Raw genomic sequence first — 23434 nt, 5'->3', positions numbered from 1 at the left:
ATCACATGTGCCCCATGGAGGAATGCGGTACGTGCCATTATCTGGGAAATGACTCCCCTGAACACCCTATAAAAGACTGTGCCACCAAACAATAAGTGGCAATCCAGAGACCCCCACCACTGACATGAATGGAGACTACGGACCAACGGGACACTGCTGGATCCATGGTGGTGAGTATCTCTTGCAACTCTATCCCAACTGCTTGCTAGATTTCCTTCTTTCCTATCTTTCCCTCTCTTTCCTATCGCTATTTTCTCACCACAACATGTGAATGTTTTGTTTATATAAGCACACAATAAACTTCCTTAATTAGCAGCATTTGACCTTGTTTGTGTCTTAATCTCACTCTGGGTATAACAACAAATCTTCCCAGCTTGAGTCTTCCAGGACCGGAACAGATGCAAATCATTGTGAGGATATGGCTATTTATCACTGTTCCACAGATGGTATTTTCAGTTTGGGCTGAGCTCTATCAATCCCAGCAATGCTAGTTTTTGAATATTATGCAAAAACTTCCATGTAGAAACAAGGTATAATTTCCTTGTAGCTGTAGGTATCAATTTAAAACCTTGAAGACTTCATTGACCTTCTGCTGCATGTGAGTCTCTACTGAAAAAGGGATGACTTACTAGGTGGAGTTGGCAGTCAGGTATTTTCTGTACTATTTACTAGCTATTTGAAGACTGTACTTTTGGCTAACTCCTGTGAAAACTTCTACCTGCACATGTCTGTTGGATGAGTGACCATAAGGGATCTTCTGGAATTGTGACTTTGTAAGTGCTTTTTTTGAGTTTTCTATGATGTGAGCTCTGAGGAGCTCTGATGATTTTGAGAGGTCCCTTCCGATCTCAACAACTCTGTGAAATACTTTTTGTAAGTTGCAGCTACAACCAGAGCAGTCAGTCATTGCCCTCTGTCTTCTCAGTTTCTACAGCTCTCCTGGACAGCCTTATCAGTTAACTGATGTCAGGTTCTTTCCATCTGGGAAAAACAGGCTACCTAGAGCTTTGATTAAAGGAGTCATTGGATACAGTATCTGTAGAGAAGAGTTTCAGGAACTAGGTCTGCCCAATTTCTAGTCTCAGAACTGATGGAAAAAATCATGACATGGATAAAGAAGAGCATGGGCACTCCCTGTAAAAGCTAAATTCATAAAGAAGTCTTCCCTTGAAAGCATTCCCATTTGTGCAGTCATCGGGCAGTTCTTTAAGGCAGTTGGATGGCAGTTGTACTTTATTTTGTTTTTCTCCCCAGTTAAAAAAAAATAATCATTTGGTGTTACATGTGCTCCTAGGGTCTCCCTCTCCAGGGTCATGGTAGTAATAATACTGGCTTTAGGAAAGGAGGAAATTTACTTTCCTCTTCCTGGCTGATTTTTTTTATTATTATCAGGGTTATGTACAGAAAGAAGTCTGTGGAGAAGGCATGGGGAGATGATGCCTTCAGTGATTTGGATTTGGGATAAACAAACACAGACACATGGTGACAGGCATATCAATCTGAGAACAGGTTCTGTCAGCTGTAAAGACTGATTTCAGAGGATTATTAGCTGAAAATTGAAACTGTGCAGTAGGAAACTAATGGCATCACAGTAAATCTTTGGTTTCCTTGGGGGACCTTTTGAGAGTTCTGGTCTCATATCCATCCATGTTCAAGTGACCAGTTCAGTGAACAGGTTCTTGCAAAGTCTGATGATATTGTTTCTACTTGGCTTTCCATCCTTGCTGTTTCTCCCACAATGACATAGAAATATTGAGTATTGGCAGGGATAGCTTTTATACCTGACTAATTCACAACTGGAATTTTATATTTTACTGCTCAAAGGGGAGTGCAAACTTTTAGCAAACTCAACTGGGGAATTTGCTTTGCAGTGAACCATCTCCTACCCTGAACTGCAATGAAAATACCACTTTGGCTGATAGAGAAGAAACTCATTTGCAGTTTTGTTCCTTCCTGTGTGTTTTATTTTGCAATGTAGATGTAATCCAGCCCCTAGTTAAATACACATGCAAACATACAATTATTTGGGGTATGAAAAAACTTTTGTTAAACAAAACAAAGTGCTTCTTGGTTCATTTAAAAATAATCATGGTGCTTGATTTACATATGCTTTGGAACATCCTCAGAATATCTGTTCCAAATCTAGGATTCCAGCTACTGCATCTGAGACAGTCAGGTTAAAAACTGTAATACCAGAAGTATAAATTCTAAAGCTTTTCAAATTCCTGGGATTCCAAAAACTTGCATACTTTTATAACTTAGCTTTTGCATGGTCAGGCCCTGAATGCCTTCCTTGCCCACTGACTTGAAAGAGATGAATGCCCTTACTATATTAGCAGAACAGAGAGCTGAAGGAATTCAGAGCAACCCTGGAGAACCATTACAAATTAAGTCATTAATTTGCTTCACCTCTGGAGATTAAAATAATTTTTTTCAGTTAGAGTCCTTCCTACTACAGCTACCATTTCAAAACTACACTATTACAAGGCATGGCCACCTCTTTGTTCTATTGTTTTTAAGTCAGTGTAGAAAAGGGGTATGCACTTACTAGCTTTCTAAAACAGGTATTTGAGTGCAAAGCCATGATACAAGTTACCCTTGACCTGGCTGTAGATTGAAACAGGATGATTAAAGAGTTGATTGTGCCCTATAAAGCCCCATGACCACTGTATTCCCCAGTGTCCATTCAGGTTTGCCAACTTTCAAGGTGCCCAATGCTAATGTGGCTAGAAAAGGAAGGTTGAAGGATGTGTGAAGTTTCAGGATCTCAGCGGAATATCAAAACTGTCAGTTTTGTTGCATTTTTAAATTCTTCCTTTGAGTTAAAGTTTAAACATGCTGCATATACTAATTTTTTTATACACCATGTATTAATGCTATATATATAATGAATGAATTGGAAAGCTGATGAAATGTGTCAAGGAGAACTGAAGCCTCTGAAGTACTGGCACATTACTGACACTGGCAAATACTGTTACTGGCAAATAAAGTAGTTTCACTGGAAATATACCTTTCACATACACCTTCCACACTTTTGTCTGACCTTTTCTATATGACCCTGCCTATATGACTTTTTCTAATTATATTTGTTCGTGCTATCCTGTAATTGTTACTATCACCTTTGTGTAGATCATTTCCTGTAGGGGTTTGTAAAGCTGCTCCCAGTCCAAATCTAAACACCCCAAAACTGATAGAGTAGAAGTATTCATAGAACAAATGAACTGTTTGCTCTCTCAGACGAACAGTGGCTTCTCTTGTTTTTACATGGTACTTGACAGCATTGTGACAATTCTTGAAAAATCATTATCTTAATGATTAATCAGGCTAACATGGAAAAAACTCAACTCACTATTATATCTTTAACAGTTCAAGGGAAGCGATCTTCCCTGTTACTGTTGGAAGAAAATGAAAATAACTAGTTAAAGGTTAATGAGATAAATAACTTGCTTTTGATCAGTCCTTTCTTACACAGTATCATGAAATAGCAGAACTTCTTGCTTAACTCAGTAAGATTTAGCATATTTGTTTAAAAAAATTCAAATGGAGCTGATTTTAAGGCAACTTAAACTGATATGTATTAGGAAAAGTGCCAGAACTGAGAGCTAAATTGAATAAAACCTGATGGGAATCAGAAAATTATCTAAAATCTTAGTATTTCGAAAGGAAGCAGAAAGATGGTCCTAAAAATTGAAGTTTGTCAATAATGCCCCAGCCTTTGCCACTGAATCTTCATCCTTCATCTTTTAGGCCTTGTCAGTTCTTCGTTTCTCAGCTAATACTGCTGAAAACCAGTTACTGTCAGTCCTGAAGATGGCTGGATTACATTTTTAAAACATCTCAAAAGGTCTTTCTTTTTATTAACTCAAAAGACATGTATATGAATGGTTTTGTATATGAATTCAATATTTTGTATGAAAATGTAGGTGCTCTCTCTATTTTAACCACAATATAAATCAGCACAGAAAACAATGTAGGTTTTGGCATCTGTATCATGTTAGTTTTGAATGATGAATACATACCAAGTTTAGGAATTACAAAAGCTGCTTGTGTGGTATGTTACAGTTTTTCCAGTGTATCTACAAGTACTTGAGCTGTCCACGTCCTAAATTCTCTGTTATGCTCCTTGGCATAGCCCATTGGGATTTCCCACTAAGCACAAGGAATCTTCCCTTGAGATTCATCTGCCCAGGAGTGTACCACAAAATGATAAAAATGGACAGCTATAGGGAACAATGAGACATCATCTTATCCAGAACTGTTCTGAAACAGAATCAGATATCCTTGCATGTACTTGACAGATATATTTTTCTGAACTGTTCTCCAAGTTATCCAAGAGATACCACAGAATACTGAAGTAGCCTATTCCAGTTTTTCAACACCTTTTGATTAGAATATTTTCCTTAATATCCAACCAAAAAGTTTTCTGTACTTACAGTAAGATTTCTTCTTGATCTTTCTTCTGTTTGCATGAGAAACAGTTTTTCATTATTATATTTACAGTCTTTTATATATCAGAGGGCTACAATCATGCCTTTCTTGGTCTTCTTTCTTCTAAAGAAAACAAAATCCTCAACTTCCTTTGTAACTTTTTTTTTTTAACACTCTATACTATTCTGGATTCTCCCAGGTAATCTACATCTTTTCAAAAAAGTATTTTTTAAAACTGGATGCAGAATACAATCACAGGCCTCTCAGTCCCGTTAAAGAAGGTAGATCAGCCATCATTCAGCTGTGTTGCTTTGGATGTACTGCTTTCTGTATTTAGTTTAGTTTATCTTATGTTCCCTTAGATGTGTTTCTCCCTATCCTTGGTTCAGACCTATTTTAGTTTAATACTGAGTACAACTGTAAAATGCTGTCTAGTTTTACTGATTAGTTAAATATAAGAGCTTCTCTTGTGTAGAAATACTTCTTAAAGATCAAATTAATCACACTACTGATGTAGTCTAGCTAGATAATTTCTAATAAAGGTAGGATATGATATATAAAAGCAAGTGAAAACGTTCTCCATTCATTTTGTAACACTTCTCACATAGGTTCTCCCATTTACTTGAGCGTGGGTTTTTTTCTTTGGATCAAATTCAGGTATCTTTGGAAGGCTGACATGACATTTTTAACAGTCATTACACGTGTTAAAAAGGGTTCATAGCTGATAAGAAACTGAGAAATTTGTTAAGGATTTTTGGCACAATCCTATTAGAGCACACACAAAAAAAATCACTTAATCCAGTATCTTACCTCCAGCACTATCCATGTGCAAAATCTTGAGAAGAATCTACAAGAAAACCATGATATAAAGAATTATGGTACAATACGCCCAAAGGGAAATTGCTTATTCATTGAAGAATGAGGTCCCAAATTTTGGGTGGTCTATAACAGACCCCCACGAGGGTATCTGCTTTGTTTGCTCTCACTCTGATTCTTACCGATAAACACTCAATCCTATTGTCACCATGTCGTGGTTTAACCCTGGCTGGTAATTAAGTACCACGCAGCTGCTCACTCAGAGGGATGGGGAGGAGAGTTGGAAAGGAATGTAAAACTCGAGGGTTGAGATAAGAACAATTTAATAATTGAAATAGAATGAAAATGAAAGAACAATAATAACAACAATTACAATAACAATTATAATGAAAAGGGGGAGGTAAAGAATAACATCCAGAGGGAAAGGAAGAAAGAAACACATGGTGCACAATGCAACTGCTCACCACCTGCTCACCGATGCTCAGACAATCCCCCAGAAATGATCTGCCTGCCCCAGCCAACCCCCCAGGTTTATATACCAAGCATGATGCTCCATGGTATGGAATACCTCTTTGGCTAGTTTGAGTCAACTGATCTGGCTGTGTCCCCTCCCAATTCCTTGTGCCCCTCCAGCCTTTTTCACTAACACGACCCAAGGAACTGAAAAGTCTCACATCAAAGCCAAAACACAGCACCATACTAGCTCCTAAGGAGATAATGAACTCCATCCCAGCTGAAACCAGGACATACCATCATTCAGCTCTAGGCAGTCAAAACACTCCCTGACATACAGAGCTACCCTGCAGCGAATGAAGAGACGGGACGCAGCTTGATGCAAGCAAGTTGTCCATTTATTAGTGATTTTCTTACAATTATATACGTTTCTATCTTCTACATATTACACACTGATTGGTTAAATCTTAAGCATAAAAAACACTGATTGGTTGACATTTAAGGCACACCGTTAAAACAATAGAAACTGATTAATTTACCTTGTCATAGCAACAATTTCTATTCTAAGATTAGGGGGGTTCTTCCTACGTGACTTTCTTAATTAATAAAATTCCTTATCGGCACTATCCATTCCCTTATCTGGCTACTTGTTCCTCTTTATCCATCTGGTTGCCATCTCAACTGCAACGGCTCAAGAGTCTGCAGTTAGCTTGCTCCTTTGTTCCCAGGCCTTGTGCCCTACAAGTTCTAACATGTCTCTATTCATCAGGCTAACAGTACTTGGACTCTTGTCCTTGAGGCCTTGTCCTGCACTACCCCACTGCCTCTCCTTCCTTGCCTATCCCTTCTGAAGAGTTTATAGCCATCCATTGCAGCACTCCATTCATGCGAGCTATCCCACCATGTTTCCGTGATGGTGACTATGTCATAGTCTTCCTGCTGCACAATGGCTTCCAGCTCCTCCTGCTTGTTGCCCATGCTTCAGGCATTGGCATACACTTCAGCTGTGCTATTGATCTCACCTCCAACACTACCATGCCTCCCCCGGGCTCATCTCTAGTGAGCCTGGTTTTATTCCCTCCCCCCTTTATTAGTTTAATAAACTAAACTAATTTCCACAAGTCAAGTCTGTTTTGCCCATGATGGCAATTGCTGAGTGATCTCCCTGCCCTTATCTCAACCCATGACTTTTTTGCTATATTTTCTCTCCCCTGTTCAGTTGACCAGGGGTAGTGATAGAGCAGCTTGGTGGGCACCTGATTTCTAGCTAGGGTCAAACCACCACAATTTATTGAAGTGTAGCTTTTGCATTTTTCAGTGTTCCTTCAGGTAGGGACATTTAAACTGAAAGTTCACATCAACAGGATGCTCAAAATTTGTACACACCTATTTATCAACAAAATCTGTATATGTAAGTCATGTTTCCTCGTGCCAGTATGCACATATTGAAACTTAGATCTGTCCAAGGTACATATTTAAATTTGACTTCCCCTTATAAGCCATATTACTTGTACTTACAAATGTTTACACAAAAGCTGTAAAAGTAAATTTGAAGTGGATTACATCCACTTATAGCCTCAGAAGAAAATTTTTCCCTAATGTATGCCTGATTCATGTAACAGGTTTCAATAATTCTTCCTGTTTGGCTTAGGAAGATAAAGCATGAGTTAATGGGTGGAACATAAAAAGTAAATCATAGATCTTCCATTCTGCTCCTTATTGTCTCACAAAATTTCTTTGTTGATCTGAGGCAAATAATTTCAAAAGGTGTTATACTCTTAAAATTGAACTTTATAAATAAAGCTTTTACAATTCAATTTTCATAAAAAGGGGTCAAGTCTGAGAAATGTTAGGGAACATTTGTCAGTGTAGTTTTCACTTAACTATATTGCTCCTAACAAACCACCTCATGAACTCTGTCCTGACAGCTTTGTCTTAGTTCCCCACTCGTTCTCTCCCCACATATTCCCACAACTCTAGCTTAATATTTCAACTGATTTTATGTTAAAATTTGAAATTTTCCTTTTCTTAGGCTGTGGCCTTTTTGCACTAACCACTAGCTGTTCAATGTTCTGCAGATCTAATCTGCAGCTCTTGGTGCCATTGAACAGGAGTATGTAGTGACCAAGCAGCTCTCTAAACAGAATGTTCATTAGCTGATAACAAGCAAAGATCTATTTCCCCTAGAATCTTTCCAGCCCTTACAGGGGAATGAGGCATGCCTAGTTTATTCATACATTTCCAGCAGCCTTCCCTATTTAAGGTAATGCTCATCTTGCATTTAAGCTTGGTTTTGAGCCCCTGGCTTTTGTCCTAGTGACTGAACTTACCCCTCCCAGCTGTGACTATAGTTCAGCATAGGTCTCAGCTGAGATGTGGTAACTGACAGTACCTAGAGTTTAACCAAACAGTTCTGCTTTCCTTCCCCACCATGCCCTCTCCACTCCTAGGAGGAAGCCTCTGGTATCTGATGAATGATAGGAATAGCTAACAGATACATGTGCTCAGGTGCAGCTCCTTATCTGCCTTTTGGTTTGCACAGAAGAGTTTTGTAGGGCAGCCAGATCCATCCCTGATCATTTGGCCTCCCACATCTCTTGTATTTCGGTTGGGGAGGAAGGCAGTCTGTAGCATACATTTAAGTGCTTACCAGTTTGAATTAAGGCATATTTTGACTCAACCCCAGTCTTTCACCTTGGCTTAACAGATGGAAAATAAACTTTTCACCCTTCATTCTTCCTCTACATGAATTTTCAAATCCTTTCACTTTTCAGGAGTCCTTTAATCTGGATTTGCAGGTATTGACTTTTCTTAACTGAAAGTGGGGGACGTGGAGACAAAATCATAAAAACTTAGTAGTTTTAGTATTATTAAACTCTTAATTATTAGCTGATATCTGACTATCAGGAGCCTTTCTTCTCCTTGTCTGCATTAGCCCCAGACAGCTGAGTAACTGACACATTCCTCAATGTTAGGAAAGTACGGCAACTTGATATTCATCATAGCCTCAGATTTCTGTTTATCATTACTCTACACTAGACCCTTAACAAATAAAAAGGAAAACAACCTGTGTTTACAGAGGCAATATGGTCTCCATTTTTGAAAGAGGTTAGATTTCCCACTTAGATGCTTAAACAAACAGGTTGCTCAATGTGATGAGCAGCCACGGAAAAAATACTCATAGATGTTATAGCATAAGCCTAAAACAATTAGATATTGAACACAAAGTTCTTTGGAAGATGAAGCCCTAAAATCCCAGTTTAGCTCTATTTAAAGGATTAGCTCCATTCAGCATGTCTGAAACCCTATGCATACTACATAGAAAACTTAACTGAGGTACAGGTAAAAGCTATGAACTCCTGAAACTATTAATATAGTTGTTTATGTCCTGCTGTGGGCAGAGTGGCTGAACCATCACTTAGGTTTCACAAGCCAACTGATAACACAACCTTCCCATGCCAGTTATGAGGCTGAAGGTATGTCAGTGTAGAATCACTGAGGTTACTTCTCCCCTTTGTTATTCCCCTTTTTGACCCTCCTAAATTCAAAATTGGTTTAGAGCTAACAGGACTTACAATTGTGTAAACAAAGGACATTATATTAGCTTGCATAGCAGGTATGCTTGTTTATTCTGTCCAAGGAAGAGCTAGTAATAGCATTTTTATGACATCAGAGGTGAAGGAAGCCATTCCAACTAATTATTGTTTATAATGAAGTATAGGCAACTGATCTGTGTAATTGTTCTAAGAAGTCACAGTTTGCACAGTATGTTTAAACAACGTATGACTATTAAGGGCAACTTTGAGGATGGATTTTTAATTTATCAGTGTGAGTACTTTCCAGAGTTTATCAGAAGCAAGGCCCACAACAGTGAGGATACAGAAAATTTTCAGGCTTGTATGTACTTAGAGTCCAGCTGAGTTTGTAGGAGCAATGACGAACCCAGTCTAATGCCCAGTAATTTATGAACTGCATAAGAAAGAGTTAATGGCAGGCATTGCCGATTAAGATATCAGATTTCCACTCATATATACCTGTTTTCTAAAACTTTGTGCAAGAGACATTAGAACCTAAATAATATTTCTGATATGTTCTTTTGATTTTGTTCTACTTTATTCTCACGTGAGTATTTGCAATTTCTAATCAGTGATTTGATGAAACTATAATACATTGTAAGTATACAAACACTGAAAGCATAACTCTATGGCTAAAGGGGGAGTTAAATGTGGGGATTAAATGAAATAACAATGTTTCATGTGAAGAATGCTAAATGTCTGTCCAAAATCCACCATTTTTGTAAGTGAAGATTAAATTTTACAGGAATTCGGGAGCAGATTAAAATTAATTTAACCAGCCTTCTAAGAAACTGTATTTCTAAATTTCATTTTGTTTACTTAAATATTTTTACTAAGCCTTCATACTTTACATTAAACCTTACTGAGAACTTTAGCAGAAACTGGGCTATAAAGAAGGCAAATTAATAACAGCTCATTCCATTAAAATCGCAACTGTTTTCACCACATGTATTTGGTCAAACAATCACTGCATTTTTTCTCTAGCTTGCCTTCTGTTTATATATATGAATTGTTGAATTTTACATGTGTGCTGGGTAGTTAGTAGATAAGTCAATTCATGTTTAACTGGTAGTTGTGTTCATCATGTTACTAAACACAAGACTGCAACTTTATATAGGCTGGGGAAACATCAGGGCTATGGTGTGGAAAGGATGTCTGTTAGCTCTCTACTGCCTTGCATGCCATCTGTTTTGCAGACACAGTGCTACACTACTGTAATGCTGCTTTGCTATCCAATAATTAAAAACTAGATGTGCCTTTCACCTTCTGTACCCTATAAACTTCTCCTGCCTCCCTGCCCCATTACCCCGAGTCTAAGCCCAAACTACCTCCAGGTGATCCATTTTCTCCTCAGTGACTGCAGATCAGGAGCTGAACTCAACTCTCCTTAAGGCCTCCAGCCTTTCAACAATGCCCTTTGCTGGGAACACTACTACCATTTGCAGCTTCCTCTATATCCATTCAGCTCCTACAGCATGGGAAAGGTAAACAGTGAGGCCATGGTCATTTTATCATGCCAGCAAGCCACTGCCCTGGTCAACTGCTGACTATACTAGGGCTGTCCCTGGCCCAATTTAAATCCTTGCAAACCATCCTCGAAAATCAAGAGCTTTTCATCAATGAGAGGATTTTCCATGAGAAATTGACAATAAAAAGTAACCAACTGTATTTGCTAAAAAGGCGCCAACTCACTGAACTCGGTCCTTTTGCTTTAATGCTCATGTGAATTTGAGTCAGATCATGACAATCTGACTATCCTGTGTTATCCAGGATGTCAGGGTTGAGGCCTTTCTGGCTTTAATATCTATGAATCTACAATTCAACTCAACGTTTGTTATAATTAAATATCACACGTGTGGATTTGGCTTAATCTCAGGGAACATTTCTAGATAATATAGAAGTTTGATGTGTATGTGAGCTTCATCCCATATATATGAAACTGCAGATCAGCCGAGGTCATAGACACAATGCAGAGACTAGCAAACACTTCAGTCTGTCCTGCCTTATACTCTGCATGAGTCCTGGATTCTCCTGCTGCATATCCCAAAGGTGAACTCAACATGATCACTTCTAAGCAAATTTCATGCTGCAGATTTCCACTCATGTCAACCACCTACATGTCTTATTTCAAAATACTTGTGTGAAATTATCTGTTTTGTATAGATGCAAACTGAAACTGAAAGAAATGTTCATATGAAAATTTGTACCAAAATACCAAGATTTACTTAATCTAAAGCAGAGCATGATCCTATTCTCAAAAGTCAGCATATTGACCTTGACATTCAGATCATATATGAGAGTGGATGTCACCCTGTGCATAGAAATGTTTTCCTCATTGCTAATGATGGACAACGTATGCTTTTTCACTTCCTTTTCTGCCACACATCTAGACACATACATTTGTCAGCCTGAGAAGTTGTGTTTTAATCAAAGGATAAGTGGGGTTTTTTTGGGTATTGTCACACTTTCATTGTGTGGTAAATGTCCATGACAGGGGTTGTTGCCTTTTTATTGCAAGACAAATCAGTGATGTAGAATCTGTGTATGTGTTGGTGTAACTCATTTTATCTCTGTAAGTGTTCTTGCCCTTGAACACAATGCCATGCACATATTAACCTAAACATGACTGAACAGCTTTTAGAAAAAAATTTTACTTTTACAAAATGGACCTCATTTGGATATAGTAAATTAAAGACTACATGCATTTGCTGCTTGTCACATCTCCTCCCAGAAAATTTACATCAAACATCAACAACATAACATTTTTCCAAAGTATATTTGTATATTTAAAAATAGAGAAACAGAATCTTAACATGATTAACTAAACCTTACCTCCTACTCTAACTGTATCAAGGTAGGTGTAGAACTACTCTATTTTTCATAGGAGTGTCTGAGGTATAAAAAGGCTAAGAAATATTTCTTCTTTCCATGCTAATGAGGAACCTGTATCTCTTCTGTGCATCAAACAGAAATGCTGGCCTAGCCAACTAGAAAAATCAATTATTTACAGTGCTATATGCAAATATCTAGAATTGAATTTTTCATACCTGATTAGTGAGCTTAATTGCATTCATTTTTGAAAGCCTATGAACCTGAGCCCCAGTTTATATGGTATTTATACATAGAAATTAGATAAATAGCTTCATACTTAATGCCAAGAAAAATTTTTGTATGGCTCATGGATCTTTTACAGTAGGAACTTTATTTAAGTATCTGTGAGCATGCCTGCATCAGACTATTTGTTCACATTTACTGTTTCTGCACTACTTGATGTATTTTTCTTTGTGAATTTACATGCCAGTTGATGTGACTTTTCCTGTCTGCATTCAAAAAGGTTCCAGTTTGTGTTTTTCTGACTAATGTTTGCATATATGTATCTGCAATTCACAGCAGTCCTCCAGTGTTTTACCATTCTCTACTAACTTCCTGCTTATTTAACAATGTGCATCCCAATGATTCTTCTACTTTTCCATGCCTGGGGTGCTGTTTCAGCATCCAGGATTGTGGAGGACAAAGCTCACCGGTCTAGTTAGCAAAGCCCTTGATACTGACAGAGCTCCTCCTTGAAACCCAGGATTTCTTGTTGACACAAGAAGATGTTGAGTACATCTATGTAGAAATCTGTGGAGGACAAATGAATCTTGAGCCTCTGAACAACCAAAGGGATGTTCTGTTTCAGTGCAGAAGATATACAGTATGGCAGAACTGTACAGCAACAAACCACATAAGGAGGCATTTCTTGTCCAGTAAAATTTTGGAGGAGTTCACCTGTTACCGAAATCTCGGAATGAAGAACTTATTGACACCAATGTGATGCAGATAAGCAGACACTTCTTTATTGACGGCCGGGTGCGTGAGCAAGTCCTCTCACGATCAACGCACACCACGTCTCAAAATTAGACACCATATATAGAACTTATTCATACATATTCATTAAGTATTCATGCATAACCATGATATTTCCCGAAAGTCATTAACACATTCTCCTCCTATATCAGATTCTGCGCAGTAGAGCTTAGAAAGGTCTAGAAATGGGTCTGGGGTACAATTTGGGTAGGTGGTATACGAGTCGGTGGTCGTGATCTCCCCCTGCCGGAATTACCTTTTACTAAAGTTCATGGTTTCTTGGCAGGTAACTACAAGCTGTTCCAGTCGACTCTCCCCAGTTTCCATTCATCTCATATTCTGACATTTCAATACACCTTCTATATACAGAAGACTGGTCAAATACAAAGAAACCTTTCAAACCCTAAAGTTATTACTTAAGTTTTAACAATGGTTCTAGCCCATTCTTCTAGCCGTGATACGGGATATACAGAGGATCTCATAGCAGCTTTTACTGTGCAACTATAAGTTTCATTAAAATATATTTCTTATCCTTCTATATTTCTATTTGATTTTATAAAATTATTTTATAGAATAATCAATCAAATAAAGTCAATCTTAACTTATTAGCAAATCCATAACACACCTGGTTCAGTATTGTTGAATATCTCTCCAATCTGCATTATCTTGTGAACAATCTCTTCTAATAATGTTAAACACAAAAATGTAACATCCAACATTGTAAGGGCTGCCTGCAGACATGCAGGTGCAATTACTGACCTGCTCCTATCCAATCCACTCTCCCCTTTCCTCAAACTCAAAGCCTGTGGCTACTTCATTGTTTGACTTCTAACCATGTCCCACTGCACAGTGTAAAGCCAGATGCTGGTGTCCACTAGTCCAGACTATGACTTCACACAACCAGTATCAGTATGTGTTACAGCACTCTCAAAACTAGCTGGCTGACTACATTAAGATCTTTTACCATCTCATACCAACATACCCTTCATGCCAGTCCCTCTGCTGCCTTCTTCTAGGCTCTCCTCATCCAGGGCTAGCTAGCAGGCTGACTCTCTCTCTCTTCATTGACTGCCCAACCTCTTCACAGAACCAGCCACAGCTGCACCTTATCTACATCAGCCAACCCACTGCCCCTGAAGCCAGTCCACAGCTGTATATTATCAATATTAATTAACCCAGCTTCATTCCTCTACAATTCCCCCCCCTTTTTTTTTTCTTTTTAATATTTCATACCTTATGTTTTTAACAATCATCACAACCTTTTTACAAATAAACTTTTCAAACAGTCTGGAAAACTTGACCCTGAACTCTTTTTTTCTTCTTAACATTTCATGCCTTATGTATTTAATAATCATCACAACTTTTTCACAAATAAAGTTTTCATACAGTCCAGACAATTTGTCCCTGAACTCATACACATATCCCTTCTTCCATTTTATCTTGGGCTTTTCAGCTTCTGGGAGCTGATCGCCTTTCTTCTCATCTGCTTTCTTAACATCTAAGATTTTGTTTTCTTCAGAGTGGGGTTCTGATGAACTTATAGTACCTTGTCCTTTCACCTCTTGGGACACACTGGACAGTAACCTGAATGAGCTTTCAACAGCAGCAGATCTAGAATACAGCACTAGTACATTACTCCGTCTTCCAACAAGCTTCTCAACATCCTTGTGGTTGTTCATTTCTTCTTTGACTGGAGACACCTTCAAGGAGCACATAAACACCGGCAAGAATACCACCAGGCTGAGCAGCAGCAGCAGCAACGGCGGAAGCCACTTGCAGCACTGCGCTGCTCCCGTGCCTTCCCCCAGCACAGCCATCACCGCTGTCTAGCCGGACCCGCTCTGGACCTGCCACCGCTGCCGGCTGCTGCCACATCTGGCCATGTACTCTGCCGCTATCGCCCGTTACCCTCAGTCTCTTAACTCCACGGCAGTCAGGCTTTTTTCTCTTTAATCCCAATGGCTCACCTTTACTGGTGTCTGATCCAGATCCCCAGGCTCTTCCCACCTATCTCAATGTGATCTGGATCACAGGCCATCCCCTCCTGTCTCTGCTTCGTTGGGCGCCGCTGTCACTGCTCAAAACTTCAAACATCCCCTGGCACAGCCATCACCGCTGTTGCCGCTCATTACACCCAGTCTCATAATCTGAAGGACCTCACAGGGGGCACCAATTGTCACAGCACTCTCAAAACTAGTCGGCTGCATCAAGGTCTTTTACCATCTCATACCAGTGCAATGATCCAGTCATGTATGTGAGTCATTGAGAATACTGCCTGCTCAGAGGTGAAATTTTCTATGCAGCACCTTCCTCTCTATCCCCAGCACCTTTCAGGGCAGACAGAGCTGCTGGTGATGGAACATGACCTTCTGCTTGAAAGTGAGGTTTTGAGCACACTGCTGAACTCATTGAGAGAGACTGGTAGAAAGCTAGACCCTCCCCAGATTTTTTATCTTTTTCAGTGGTTATAAAGATTACATGTTAGGTGATGGTAAGTGGATTTTGTTTGTTTGATAAGAATGTTTTTTTAACAACTGATTTGATTTTTGTAAGACAAAGTACCCCAGGCTGAGAGCACAATGAATGGCTCATAAAAGCATTTGCTTTCATGCACATCAGCAAAATACAGTGTATACAGTGGTCTCTCCTATCAAAGCAATATATTTAAGATACACCATTCTGTGAAAAGTAATTCTCTTTTCCATTAAGCATAATTCCCATGCTTAAAAGATTTGATGAAAAAAGTCTATTTTCACATTCCATGTAGGAACACAAATCCTCTCTGAATTTGTTGACCTTGCCAGTTGTCATCTGGGGAGGAACACCTCTTGTTCTTTGCCTCCATGAGAAAAACTTTCCTTTGTTCTCATAAAGTAGAATTCACTAAAACTAGAGTGAGCGAGCGAGCAAGCATGCACAAGGGAGGTAATGCTCAAAGTCATCCACTTAAGCACTCTCCTGTTCAGTCCCTTAAATGCACACTCTACTGTCAACATGTAGCTTCTCAGGATAAACTAATACACCTTACTGTGCAGGACTCTTGCTTAAAGGCTTTCAGGGGCAAGGGGAACAGCAGGTATGCTTTTTTTCCCCCAAACAATAGCAATGATCTAAACACTGTGAGCATCCCCCGTGGTTTTTGGATCAATGTCCTAGATTTTTCTACACATACGTGAGTTTGTGACTGGTGTTGGAGAAGCTGCCATGCTAAGCAACCAGGCCATCAAAAAAAGAGAGAGAAACATCTCTTTAACCACATTTCTTTAGAACATTTCATCCTGGTGCAGCAGGCAAAGTGTGGGTGCATGGGTGCCATTAATACATTAGTATCACATGGGAACAAACAGGTAAAGCCACCAAGAATCTCCTATGCCTTCTATGTTTTATGATCCATGCTGCTGCACTGCTGCTATAGCCATAAGACTGGCATGGCAGAGATCCTAAGAACGGAGATCTTCATAGTACTTATATTTTTGTAGTCTTCGCTAAGCATGATAGATCTGCAGCACAGTGCTTTCCCAGCATGTCCTGCCTTTTCCCTGTGCTCAGAAAAATAAATTATTTCAGAAATAGGTCATTCCTGTTTAGGATTCTTGTCTTCTTCCTGGTGCCATCACCTCATTTGAGCTGCTAAATGACCCATCAAAATGGTGTGTGCTTTCTATAGCTAGATCCATTCAGTGTGATCTCAGTCTTTTTTGTACTAGAGACTCCTAGAGGCATGAGACAGAAGAGTTGCCTTCATTCTAGCTGACAGCAACTTGAAAATGCTTTGGTACGCCAAAAAGAGATGAACCAGTGGAAATGTGTAGTTTGACCACAAGTCTTGCAATTCTGGCTGATTCCAGCTGGCTCTGCTATGTAATCACAGCACACCACAAGAGAGGATCCAGAACACAGACAGCTAGCTCACCATCTGGAAGCACCACCATAGGATTCCTGCTCAGAATGCTGTGCTTACTTTGAAATAGACCCCTGCTGTCTCTATACCATTGTTGTAGAAATTAAGTATGAAACAGCTGGCCATGTGGACACAGTTATTGCAGAATATAATTTCTGCAGTAGGATAGGAAAAAAGGTCACTGAAAATGTCCATGTGAAATGAGTTCTCCATATGCACATGACTTTGTCAGCTTGTAACATCTGTTTTGGAGGTGGAGCTCAATTGCTTTCATTGTGGTCTCTTGCCTCACTAGTAAATGTCAGCAGCAATGTCAAGAAAAAATCATGCACTGGTTACAGGGATAATAATGGAAGATAATGATAATATGTTAAACTTTTTAATGAGTGTGCATTCAAATGTCATTACAGAGAACTGTTGCTCAGGACAAACTAGTTCTTCATGTCTGAGCTCCCCAAGACATGTTTAAGAAATTAAAGTTAGCCAGCTTGTCAAGATAAAGTGAGTTATAAAATAAAACATTTTTTCCATTGGACATTTTCAAGTAGTTTAGAGAAGAGCTTGTTTCAACTCTGTGCTCTAAAGGAAAAGTCAAAGTACAGTAGGAAGGAGAAAATGCTGAACTCCTTAGAAGAGTGACTTAACCCCAAAGAATGCCTAAGTATGAGGAAACTGAAGCAGGCAAATATATACAGATGGCTTATTGTTTGTCTGGATCTGAATAACACTTATGCTAACCGAAGTAAAGCTTAATAGATTTGGATCTTTTTCAAGGCCTGTGTCTGTCTGCTTCCACCATCATGCGTCCCTGAAGCCATGAACTATAAGTCAGACTGCCCATGAAAGGAAACTGTGAAGGGTTATGCCAAGACCCTTGAGAGTCTGTGGCTGCTATACTAATCACAGTGTCTAAACTCAAGGACCACAGGTTTTCAGTTATCAGAAACGGGTGATTAGGCACCAAAATCAGAGAAAGGAACAGAATGATCATTTTACTGTTCTCAGCGATCTCAGATTTGCATTACCTGAGATAGAGAGCTTCTGGTTGCACAATAAGGTAATAGCTTTCAATCAGTACTCAGTAAATCTCTGCCTGAAGAGAAGGAGCTGGATCTAGAGTTGATTTAGATCAGTACTCCTACAAACAGACAGGCTTGCCTAATTGCTATAGAATGCATTTCAAATACTCATTAATGAACACAGCAGATTTAAGAAACAGCTATACATTGAAGTTTGTGCACCATAAGTGGTGCCTGGATGATTTGCATGTACTCCCATTAGATATAAAAGTAACTATTTCTCCAGCCTGTTTTTTAGTCCAGTTTCTTAACCATCTATAATGTCTTTCTGACAGTTCATCTGACACTCCACTAATAGCTTTTGAATGTGTTGGTTGATTTCAAGCACATTTCATAAAGGGGTTCCTCTTCATTTCCTGAAAATCAATTGATTAGTGCCACCACCAAGGTTGCAGGGCAATACCTGTTTGGATTAGAACACATTACAGCAGGCATGAATTTCTGCATAAGCAGGCATTAGAGAAGGTGGGAAAGAGAGGAAGTACTGGGGAAAATGAATGAGATGCTTTAAGGTAAATATGAGAGCAGTGATTTTGTGAAAGGGTCAGAGAGTCAGGGTTATTAAAAGGGTAGCATAGCGTATTGCATAATGTAACTGGCATTCATTAGTTCTGCTCATGAAACAATTCTTAAAAGCTGAAAGCAACATAGACATGTTTAGATTAACTTCTATATTTTCTGCTGATTGTAAATGTTCTATGTTGCACTTTATACAAAGCAAGCCTCCTGGACAACTTAAGCTTTTTCAATTAGAGCAATATACCATCTCTCTCTATTAGAACTGTGGGAATATGTCCAGCAGACAGGAAATAATATTGATGCTAACAAAAATAACAGCTGTAAATTTGATCTAAGTTTGATCGTTATCTCAAAGTCTTCAAGCACCATGTTGGGTGCCAAAAAGGACTGTCATGGTTTAACCCCAGCTGGCAACTAAGCACCACACAGCTGCTTGCTCAATCACCTCACAGTGGGCTGGGGGAGAGAATCGGAAGAATAAAAGTGAGAAAACTCATGGGTTGAGATAAAGACAGTTTAATAGATAAAGTAAAAGCCACGTGTACAAGCAAAGCTAAATAAGGAATTAATTCACTACTTCCCCTCAGCAAGTAGGTGTTCAACCATCTCCAGGAAAGCAGGGCTCCATCATGCATAACGGTTACTTTGGAAGACAAACACCATCGCTCTGAATATCCCCTCCTTCTTTCTTCTTCCCCCAGCTTTATATGCTGAGCATGACGTCATATGGTATGGAATATCCCTTTGGTCAGTTGGGCTCAGCTGTCCCAGCTGTGTCCCCTCCCAGCTTCCTGTGCACTCCCAGCCTATTCACTGGTGGGGTGGAGTGAGAAGCAGAAAAGGCCTTGACTCTCTGTAAGCACTGCTCAGCAATAACTAAAACATCCCTGTGTTATCAACACAGGTTTCAGCACAAATCCAAACCAGAGCCCCATGCTTACTACTATGAAGAAAATTAACTCTACCCCAGCCAAAACCAGCACAAATGGTTAGCGCTTCAGCTTGATTAAGGGTAGCACAGTCAGCATCAACTTTCTGTTTCATAGTCTGCTGTCCTGACTATCATTCTCCTTCTACTCATGTGGAAGTGAGAAGTATTTTAAAATTGTAAAATTATGTGAGAAACAAACACCTCCAAAATTCCTCCTGGAATGGCTAGACAGATTTCTTATGACACAAGGTGCTGGCAAAATCAAGATACGTTGCTTCATGTCCACATACTCTTGTGAAAGCTCTAAATCTGGCTTAAAAACAAGTATTTTTTATCTGAGAAAAGCATCCTTTATCAGTCAGGCTTTGCATCTTTCTTTGTATTCTGCTCTGGCTCTCTTAATGAAATTGCAGGAGGGGTTCTCACCATACTGAGTAGGAGGAGAAGGAAACTGCAGGAGATTTTGCAGGTCATAGAGATATTCCAGCAATGCATATCAAGTCAGCAGTAGTCCTACAGTATTCCAATCACCAAATACAACTCTTTGGAGATGTGCTGAGTCACAAACGAGTTGGAGCAGTAGGAAGCTGACAGTGATCTGCCCTGGGACAGAGTTACAGTTGTGGTCATTGCCAGGCTCATACTGTAGCTGTTAACAGTGTTGAAGTATCTCTCTCAGGAGAGTTCTAAAAGGTATATATAACCTGCAATTTTTATTTTGTTGTTCTTTGTGTTAGGTGTACTATGTACCATGCAACCTTCACCTAGACCCATTGTGTTTTAGCATAGGAAAAAAGTTCAGAGAGACAATTTTTTAATTGTGTCATGTCACGGCCCACTTTCAAAACTTGACTATGTAATAGGCTCTAATTTGCCTTTCAAAAGTACCCAAGGCACAGGAATATCTGACAGAAATATTCTGGAAATCCATTATAGAAAATGCTATTTTTTCACAGACACAATTCCATTAATTCAAATAAGAATCCAACATTAATATAGGCATTATGGTTTGTTTTTATACATGAACCCTTTACTTCAGGACACAAAATAATCACAAATACAGATTGGGAAAAAATTCTCCTCTGGAAAGGCTTTAGCTGATGAGATTTTCCTCATCTTTCTTTAAACTATCTGATCACTGCAGAACACAGGGTAAATGCTATGAATTAAAAAGATCCCTCAAAAAATCTGATCTCTTTTTCATTATTATTATTCCTCTGAGTAATGCATATATTTCTCACCAGAGATGATAAAAATAATCATGTCCCTCATCAGGAAGTCAGCCTCCATGGTTTCCTTTCCCAGCTATAGCTATAGAATTTCTTTGATATTAAACCAACATCCACATCCAGGCTTAAAAATGAAACCTTGTTTCAAGTCAATTGAGTGACCTTATTGACTTCATAGTAATTATTCTTACTGCCTTATACAAGGGAAGAAGTGAAACCTCAGACAAATTAACCTTCCTTAGTTTTGTCTTTGATGCTGAATGCCAGTGGTCAGACAGTTTGGCTGGCATGTTTTCCTCAGTTTTAAAAATGCAAAATATCACCTTCTTTAGAAGTCCCCCTCCTCATCTGAAGATTTCCTCAAACTGTTGCAGATTATCTTAAGGTTTACTGAATCTTTCTATATTTTGTGTTTGTGAAACAGCTATAGGAGCATCTTGATTTTAAGGAGTTAACCTCCATGTTAGAATTATGTTAGCACTTATTAACCAATGACATATGAGTTGCTGTGCTGCTTGTTATCCGAGACTGTGTTACTTGAAGTCCCTATTCTGTAGACCAGAGGTCCTCAAACTACAGCCCGTGGGCCAGATACAGCCCCCCAGGGTCCTCAATCCGGCCCCCGGTATTTACAGACACACACACCCCCCCGCCGGGGTTTGGGGGGGAAACCAAGCAGCTGCAGATAACTTCCTGCCACTTCATCCACGCGCCAGCCCCCTGTTTAAAAAGTTTGAGGACCCCTGCTATAGACCATAATAACCTTACTCTCTAGACCATAACCAGAGTACCTAGGTTCTATTGTGTATAGGATGAGTTATTGGACAGCTTGGCAAGGCTGATATCCAGCCTTCCAACTTGGCAACAAAACTTACCTTTAAGGTGTCCTGAAGTGAACTACCTTCATTATAATACTAAAAACCACGCCCACAGGTCAAGAAGACCCTTGCCCAGGTGAAGACCCTTCCCCTGTACAAACGTAGTAACAGAAGAGGATGACACAGCAGATATTATAATTATATGCAAATTTCTAACCAATCATTGTAACTGGGAGTGTATGACCTTGTAATTTTTGTGTATAAATGTAATGGTGAAATTTACACAGGTGTGCTTGATCTGTGGAGATGACACCAAGCACCCAGTGCTGCAATAAAGGAGTGCCTGCTTCTTAATACTACATTGGTGTTAAGAGGTTTGATTCCCGATTTTGGTGACAAAACTAGCTGGTAGAGTAAATTTTCAATGTTTTAAATCACTGTTACTGCAAAAGTGAGAAAGAAAAGCAGGTATTTGAAAATGCCTTTTAAACAATGTTATAATGGATCTGTTCTCATAAGTGAATGAATTAGGATATAGAACTGGTCTGAAAAATTCCTTATGGGTTTATAAGTTGCAGCAAGTCTCTAGGCAGTTTGATTCTGAGCTATAAACCTGCTAAAGTACACAGACCTATGCAATGTAGACAATGTTTGGGAGCTGATAACTTTCCACAACAAAGACACCTCTGATACTGAAAACTAGACCTCTCTTTTTCTGTTTCCTGTGTTAAATCACACTTAGCGTAGGCTTAAATGTAAGGTAATAATGATAATGTTAGGAAGAAGGAAAATTCCAGGTAGTAGTAGAAAAACAAAAATAAGTGTAGTAGTTCTCAATTTAACAAACTTAAGATGGCTTCTTCATTGTTTCCTTTGATTTGCAAACTCCTGTATAAAATATTTAATGTTCATTAGTGTTTTGCAAAAATATTTATCCTTCCCTTTCCTTGTCCTTTTCCTGTTTATTTCAATGCCAAATGAAAAATGATGACTCCAACTTACACTACCATTCAAAATTGTTATTGTGGAATGGGCCTAGGACAGCACACTTGATCATCCACTCGGTGCATGGATTTATATTGGCTAGCTTCAGGCCAACAGAAATGATAAATGTTGAACCCAGCTTTGATTCCTTCCATCAGTATAGACCTTCAGCTGTTCCCCTCTCCTGCTCCCTCTCATACCCTCCCCATATTTAGTGATCCATATGCATGAAATCTCTGAACCCCAAATATCTTTCAGACCCCTCCACCCCTCTGTCAAATGTAGTTGAAATTAGCCAGCTGATTCAAAACTTGCCACTAATGGACAAACTATTGGAGTGCATAAGTCCATTCCTTTAGTAAACCAGGCAAGCACAGGGGAAGGCATTATGGGACCCTTAATTACAGAAACCCTTCCTTCAAGTTTTACCTTGCTACAAAACTCTTGGTTTAAAAATTGAGTGTTTTTCAGTAAAAAATGGTGAAGGTAATTTTACTTAATACATTTCCCTTGCCTTTAAGTAATTTCTTTGTTGCATGCTTGAAAACAGCTATTCAAAAGAAAAAGGGCTATTTTCCTTGCAGAAAATACTGTTTTTTCGAAGAGGGTCCCCCGTGGAGAGTCGGCCAAGTCATGACAATCACACCAATATGGCTACATGCCGTGCTCACTTTATTAAACAAACAGGTCATATTTATAACTTAAACCGACCGCTCACCCGACTTTACACACAGGTGATTAGATAAAAGTCTCTGGTCACGTGGGCGTCCGTGTCACTGATTGGTGAGCATGCTGCAGGTGTCTTATCAGAGTGTGCCGATGAGAGTGTGTTGATTTCGCGGTTCCCAGGACTTG

The 23434-nt window shown here is 39.2% G+C and overlaps 1 long non-coding RNA gene across 1 annotated transcript; it reads left to right on the top strand.

Annotated features, from left to right (window-relative positions):
- Window positions 1-86: 86 nt before the first annotated feature.
- On the top strand, window positions 87-21954 carry LOC129783173 (uncharacterized). The gene is made up of 2 exons (XR_008745147.1): window positions 87-170; window positions 21711-21954. It is a non-coding gene; the product is annotated as an uncharacterized LOC129783173 (long non-coding RNA).
- The last annotated feature ends 1480 nt before the right edge of the window (window positions 21955-23434 follow it).

Source organism: Falco peregrinus, chromosome W, assembly GCF_023634155.1.
Source record: "Falco peregrinus isolate bFalPer1 chromosome W, bFalPer1.pri, whole genome shotgun sequence".
Taxonomy (NCBI): domain Eukaryota; kingdom Metazoa; phylum Chordata; class Aves; order Falconiformes; family Falconidae; genus Falco; species Falco peregrinus.
This window is presented reverse-complemented; position numbering and strand designations above follow the sequence as displayed.